A 7118-nucleotide genomic window follows, 5' to 3' on the forward strand; every position below is an offset into this window, starting at 1 on the left:
ACAAAAATTCACTTCTAATCTGTTCGATTTTATCATGCTAATTTTTTTTCTTTTTTTTTTTTTTATTGTTTAGAGATAAATTGCGTCTAACTTTGCAAACCTGGCAACCCACAGTCCACGTCGTCATTTCCGAAGTCGAACAAATAGGTCTATTTATCGATTTTGTTTTTTTATTAAACAAATGTATTAAACACAGTAGAGTTTTTATAAACATTTAAACTATCGAAGAGAACCCAAGGGGCCTATAAACGCGAATACACCAAATAAAGTATCTAAATCTTGTGTTTTGGGAGCTTTCTTGTCAGAGTAAGAGATGTAAACCCAAGCAAAGAGAGAAAAGTATGACCAAACTTAGATTTTTATATGTGGTATTCCCTAAGAGAGTTATTGGGTTCATTATAATGAGTTTTTTATATTTATTTTTTTTAATATCCTGGATTACAAACAGTACACGGTCCCAACAGAACATGCCTGACCACCACTCGCCAGTAGGTGGCAGTAGTGTGACAGTGACAGAACAGGTGTCCCACACTTTCAGAGACAGCAAGCTGCTGTACACTTTTGGGTACAGTCCAGACAGGGATCAGTTCACACATACATTTTTCTTAGATTTTAACATGTGCTGCTTGTGGTGTAATATCTATAGATAATATATATGATACTTCTATCACAGTGTTTGTAACCAGATATTTATAAGGTTAACCTCCACACATTACCCCAGTTGGACCAGTGATGGATAACAAATGGGGTGGTGGTAATATCTGCTTGAAATAGAGATCTGAAGTAACTATTGTTCGGTGTTTGACAGAGAAGCATATGCAATCCACTGGTGTTGCCAGGGATAAACACAGGTCGGTTTCTTAAACACGTCACGTTAAAATACCAAAGGGACCAGCATCTGTAACTATGGCAACTTTTTTAGAGTCACATGGATACCAAAGGTTTCTAAGATCTCCGTGTAGTGCACAAAAATTGTTTTCTTGTTAAACAAAAATAAAAAAGACACCCGTTTGCTGATGTGTGCTGATTTTTTTTAAAATAAAAGATCTATGCGAGGAGCAGTTGTGCTGATAATTAATGACCATACCAGCAGCATCATTTGTTTATGAAGATTTGATTACCAAATTTTAAATAACCATATTATAGAATCACTTGAAAATATAAGCAGAGGGCTCCAATTGTAAGGAAAATGTATTCAGGTTTAAAGTTTCACATTGTTGCTTCTTCCAATTATTCTTAAAGGTAATGAGGGTAGTAAAGTTAAGAACATGTGCACCAACAAATATATACCAATCTCACTTGTTTATTTTCACCAGGTAAACCAATATAACAACTCAAAATTTTGACATAAACATTTGCGGCATTAAATAAACAAATCAGTGACCAATATAGCCACCTTTCTTCACCATAACGCTCAAAAGCCTTCCATCCATAGATTCTGTCAGTATCTTGATCTGTTTGCAATCCACATTGCGTGCAGCAGCCACCACAGCCTCCCAGACACTGTTCAGAGAGGTGGACTGTTTTCCCTTCCTGTAGATCTCACATTTAATGAAGGACAACAGGTTCTCCATGGGGTTCAGATCAGGTGAACAAGGGGGCCATGTCATTATTTTTTCTCCTTTTAGACTTTTTTTTTGGCCAGTAACGCTGAGGTGTATTTTGATGCGTGTGACGGAGCATAGTCCTGCATGAATATCATGTTTTTCTTGAATGATGACGACTTCTTCTTGTACCAGTGTTTGAAGAAGGTGTCTTCCAGAAACTGGCAGTAGGTCTGGGAGTTGATCTTGACTCCATGATCAACCCGAAAAGGTCCCACAAGCTCATCTTTGATGATACCAGCCCATACCAGTACCCCACCTCCACCTTGCTGGCATCTGAGTCGATAAGGAACTTACTGATCCAGCCTGGTGCCCATCCATCCATCTGGCCCATCAAGACTCAATCTCATTTCATCAGACCAAAAAACCTTGGAGAAATCAGTCTTCAGATATTTCTTGGCCCAATCTTGACGTTTTGTATGGTGTGTCTTGTTCAAAGGTGGCCTTTTTTCCGGCTTTCCTTACCTTGGCCAGGTCCCTGAGTATTGAACACCTTGTGCTTCTCGGCACTCCAGACATGTTGCAGCTCTGAAATATGGCACAACTGGTGGCTAATGGATTCCTGGCAGCTTCACGCTTGATCCTTCTCAATTCATGTAGAGTTATTTTACGTCTTCTTTTTTCAACACCCTTCTTGCCCCCCTGTTGGCTATTTGCCATGAACCGCTTGATTGTTAGATGATCCCGCTTCAAAAGCTTGACAATTTCCAAACTGCTGCACCCCTCTGAAAGACATCTGACAATTTTTTTGACTATTCAGAGTCTGTCAAATCTCTTTTCTGACACATTTTGCCAAAGGAGAGGAAGTTGCCTAATAATTAAGCACACCTTAAATAGGGTGTTGATGTCATTATGCCACGCCCCTTGTCATTACAGAGATGCACAACACCTTATTTACTTAATTATTAGTTGGCTTTCAAGCCTATACAGCTTGAGTAGGACATGAATGAAAAGGATAATGTGATTGAAATACTTATTTGCCTAATAATTCTGCACACAGTGTAGGATTAGACTGTGAATTATCTATGGCAGTGCAGATTTGTTTATCGACAGAGGAATGGCCACTTATGTAAAGCAAGACAATCCCTCGGCTTTAATCAATAATCTTCGTCTTCTCAGAAACAGATATCTTTCTAGCCACTAATTAACTTTTCTTTTGGATTATTTGTCTGTTTTTTCATTGTTGTGATACTGAGGTAAGCACATTAGTTGTAAATCTCTGTCTCATTGCAATCTTGAGGAGAAAATAGCTCATATTTTATGGGTTTAAGCATAGTCCGGAACCTACAAAGAATAAATCTGTAAAACATATAGAAAGGGCAACTTAAAAAGCATTTTTTAAATTAAAATCTGGTAATTAACTTATTAATTAAATGTATTTGTCCTAAATAGACATACATTTAAATTTAAAGGGTTACTTTCTTATGAGAAGATAAGAGTTTTGAACAAGACTGATAAGTAAGGAGAAAATGAGCAACCCCGCTGGTGGAAGTTGGAAGTAAAATGCCTAACCAGCTTGCATAAACTTACAGGAGACAAAGGTCAAATATGACAGGTTTGTTTGGCTCAAGGGAGAACATATATACATTCTGTCTATGGGTTCTTCCGGGGGCTCAGGTCACTGAAGAGGAATCACAAGGGGCAACGTGAGAAGGTGAAGGTAAAGTTATCTTACTGGTTGCTGCAGGGAGTCAGGAGGAGTCAGTGGAGTCCTGGGGTGAGTTTTCAATGAAAATTGAAAACTCAATTACCGAATTGTGATCAAATGTTGAGTTTTGGGCCCGGATTCTGTATATCTATGCTTTACAGCTCGGTGACCATTGGTGACCTTTGGGTTTTTTTCTAATTTTTGAAGCACTTCCTAAGGGAGCATTTGAGCCAAACTAACAGAGGAGGCTCCCTGGCACATGCTGATCATTTTGCCATTAGTTGCTACCATTAGCCTGTTGCCAACTGAATGTAGCCATGCAGAGCCGGCCCGAGCCTCTTGGGGGCCCTAAGCAGAATTTGATTTGGGGGCCCCCCCTCCTACCATGCAGAATCACCTATACTAGAAGATTACTGACACAAATGTCACACTATAATGTTATAGGGAATATTAAAAATGAATAGACTATGGTAATGTATTAATACAAAATAAATAAACAATACTTACAATACTTTGTTTTATTAAACCTTTTGAATACAAACATTAAATAAATTATTTGCAAATGTGCATTAAATGTGCAATATTTTAAATAAAACCAATATAGACAAACATTAATATCAAAAATAATTTGCAACAGAAGCAGTAAACATCATCACTTTTCTTTGAATAAATTAGCCAGCTTCGCTTGATTTTTTCCCCATTAACTAATTGTCTGTATGTATAGTGGTAGTGAAAGCTTCATCCATCTGATCTCTTGGGGAATGTAGAGGTGTCACTGATTGGCGCTGGCCCTCTTCTTACCAGATCAGTCCTTTCTGAATCTGAGAGGAATGCTGACCATTCAACTGGGTCAATTGGAGGAGCTGTTGATCCATCTTGATAGCTGGAGCTTGTTGAGGCAGTGGATGGGAAATCTATAGCAGTGGGTGCAGATGTAGAAGGACCTGTAGGGACAATAGATTAAATACAAAAGAATGAAATACCATAGCAGAAAATTTTATTGTAAAGCCAACACAAAACAAAAACTTAGATTAACAGACCTGTCATGCCGGCTGAGTTTGAAACCAGTGGATCAGTAAATATAGGTGCTTGTAACTGCTCCTCGCTTTCAGTCACATGTAAGTGCTCCTCCCTTGTTGTCGCTTGTGCAGTGGATGAACCTGCAATGATAAAACAAACAAAGAAAAGAAATAAATAAAAAGCTAAATGTTTCATGTCATATTAACAGGCTATGTAACCATTTGCCATCAAGAAAACCCTCACCTGCTGCATCATCAGCTGTGGAGGCACTGACATTCGCAACAGTAGGGGCAGGTTTGGTTGTTCTCCAAAGTACTTCAACAGTGTTCCTGGGAAAAATAGAATTGCATAATGCATAGTTTTTATTTATTTATTTATTTATTTATTTCGAACAGACAGTAAAAACAATCAAGAAAGAAAAAATTTGAATGAAACAAACTTAAGAATAAAAATATAAAACAAATTATTTTGCCCATGTGACATGCAAATTTTATATTTTCTGTTTGAAAAGGAGCAGGTAGAAGATACATCTTATAATGTCCCGCCGCTTTCCTACTTGTCAATTTATCATCAATTAACTGTCAAAACATCAAAAAAACAAAAAAACACTTGTTTACATTCCACATGATGTTTAGCCATGTACAATTATTTTAAGTACTATTTATGTCATCAATTACATAATAGACTATTAAACAGTAATCTTATATAGCGTATTTTGAAATGAGCTCGGTTTTAATCAGTTTTTTAAATTGGTTTGCATTTATAATTTTTTTAAACTCGTCATTCAATCCATTCCAGATATTTACTCCAAAAACAGATAAACAAAAACTCTTCCTGGTTGTTTTAAAGTGTTGTTTTTTAAAGTATCCTTCACCTCTTAGATCATAACCCCCCTCTCTGTCACCAAACATTTCCTGTATATTGTGTGGAAGTTTTTGATTTCGGACCTTAAACATGAATTGTGAAGTTCTAATTTTGACCAGGTCCCAGAATTTCAGTATATTTGATTTGATAAATAACTGGTTTGTGTGTTCCCAGTATCCCACTTTATGTAATATTCGGATTGATTTTTTTTTTGTAAAACGTATAATGGCTGTAAATTTGTTTTGTATGTATTCCCCCAAACTTCCACACAATATGTTAAATGTGGTACAATAAGTGTGTTGTACAAAATAAACAAAGATTTGTAGTCCAGGACGAAACTAATTCTTATAACAGCAACACTTTTGGTTATTTTAAATTTTACTAGGCTGATCTGATGTTTCCTGCTAAACTTATCGTCTAATATGACACCCAAGAATTTTATTTCATGTACTTGTTCTAAATCAACACTTTCAATTGATATTTTAATTGGATTATTTTCCTGTTTTTTATTGTTTCCGAATATCATGAATTTGGTTTTATCTAAATTTACTGATAATTTATTGTAGAATGAGTTTATTTTCCCATCTTGCACTACAAGAAACTCCACACCTCACCTAACAATTCATATTCTATTGGCAAATGAGGCATAATTGCCATATGGTAAAAACTTAACATTGTGATCTACTGCAGCCTAAATATGAGGAATTTTTGGTATATTTTCTAATAAAGATAAAATACCATCTCTCACCAAAGATCTTAGAGCAGAGAGCGCATGTGCTTTGTCTATTAAGTTAGTAGATTCATTTTAACACAAACAACAATGCTAGCTAAGCTGGCTGCTGGCATCTGTGTTTTCTCCAACTTAAACCGATATCTATCCATCCAACCATTATCTTCCGCCTATACGGGGTTGGGTCGCGGGAGTAGCAGCTTCAATAGCGAGGCCCAGACGTCCCTCCCCTCCGGGGGAATCCCAAGCAGGCGTTCCCAGGCCAGGCCAGCCGAGAAACATAGTCCATATCAACACATAAAATACACACCTACCTAAATAAATGTATATTAATAACGGGTAATATTTCACTGTTAATGGTGTTGGATGGCTGATAAATATCTAGACATGAGTTATGATGACGAGCTAGCTGTGCTGCTGCTGCACAAAATATAGCGGTCAGTAAATAATCATGCAAACATACCTTTGTCTTGCTCTTTTTTCTCTTCCTCTTTCCTTTTCTTTTTTCGGCACCAGAGGGATAAATCCTTTTTTGTGACATGGCTTAGACTTTCTTATTAACAGGTGCGCGCCAGCGTGAATTGTCAATGCAGGCACGCGCCGCGTACCATGAGCTGTCTGCGGCTGCCGTCGCGAAGTGAATGCACATGAGCAGTTGTTGACAAATCAGAAATTATTTTGTCTTGAATTTTTCATTTATTAATTGGTATTCATCATTTATATCACTTGTTTAAGTTATTTAAATGTAAAAAAAAAAAAAAAAAAAAAAAAAAAATTGACCAGGGCCTGTTCAATCGTTTTTGCTTGGGGCCCCCTGGCCATCCGGGGGGCCCTAAGCGGCCGCTTAGTTCGCTTATGCCTCCGGCCGGCCCTGTAGCCATGGGAATGTCCTAAGAGATGTGCTTTTCTATAATGTTACAGGTTCAAATGGTGGAGGAAAATTGCTGGTTTGGTCCAGATTGGACGAATAGTCTTTAAGTTAAGAGATATCTAAGGTGCGGGTCAACTCACTATTTATATGTACTGACAATGTTCATATAACCTATTCTTACTCTTGACTGGGTATTACCCGATTAAAAAAAGGTTAAATAAAATAATAAAATACAGAAATTTTATAATCACACAATTTGTCATTGGAATGTAAACAAAATCTTTGGTACTCATTGGTACCCTCTGATCTGCAACTACTGACCAGGCAGGCCGCTGGGAGATGTCCCATTGCGCCAAATGACCAGTTAGTGCCTGCCCCCTG

At 37.3% G+C, this 7118-nt stretch overlaps 1 long non-coding RNA gene across 1 annotated transcript; it reads right to left on the reverse strand.

The window, feature by feature from the left end:
• Positions 1 to 4335: 4335 nt before the first annotated feature.
• Positions 4336 to 6603, reverse strand: LOC119799369. The gene is made up of 3 exons (XR_005282845.1): positions 6330 to 6603; positions 4516 to 4601; positions 4336 to 4412 (listed from the first exon to the last, which is right to left on the reverse strand). It is a non-coding gene; the product is annotated as an uncharacterized LOC119799369 (long non-coding RNA).
• Positions 6604 to 7118: the final 515 nt, after the last annotated feature.

This window comes from Cyprinodon tularosa, unplaced genomic scaffold, assembly GCF_016077235.1.
Source record: "Cyprinodon tularosa strain WSP-4 unplaced genomic scaffold, ASM1607723v1 ctg66, whole genome shotgun sequence".
NCBI classification, from domain to species: Eukaryota; Metazoa; Chordata; class Actinopteri; order Cyprinodontiformes; family Cyprinodontidae; genus Cyprinodon; species Cyprinodon tularosa.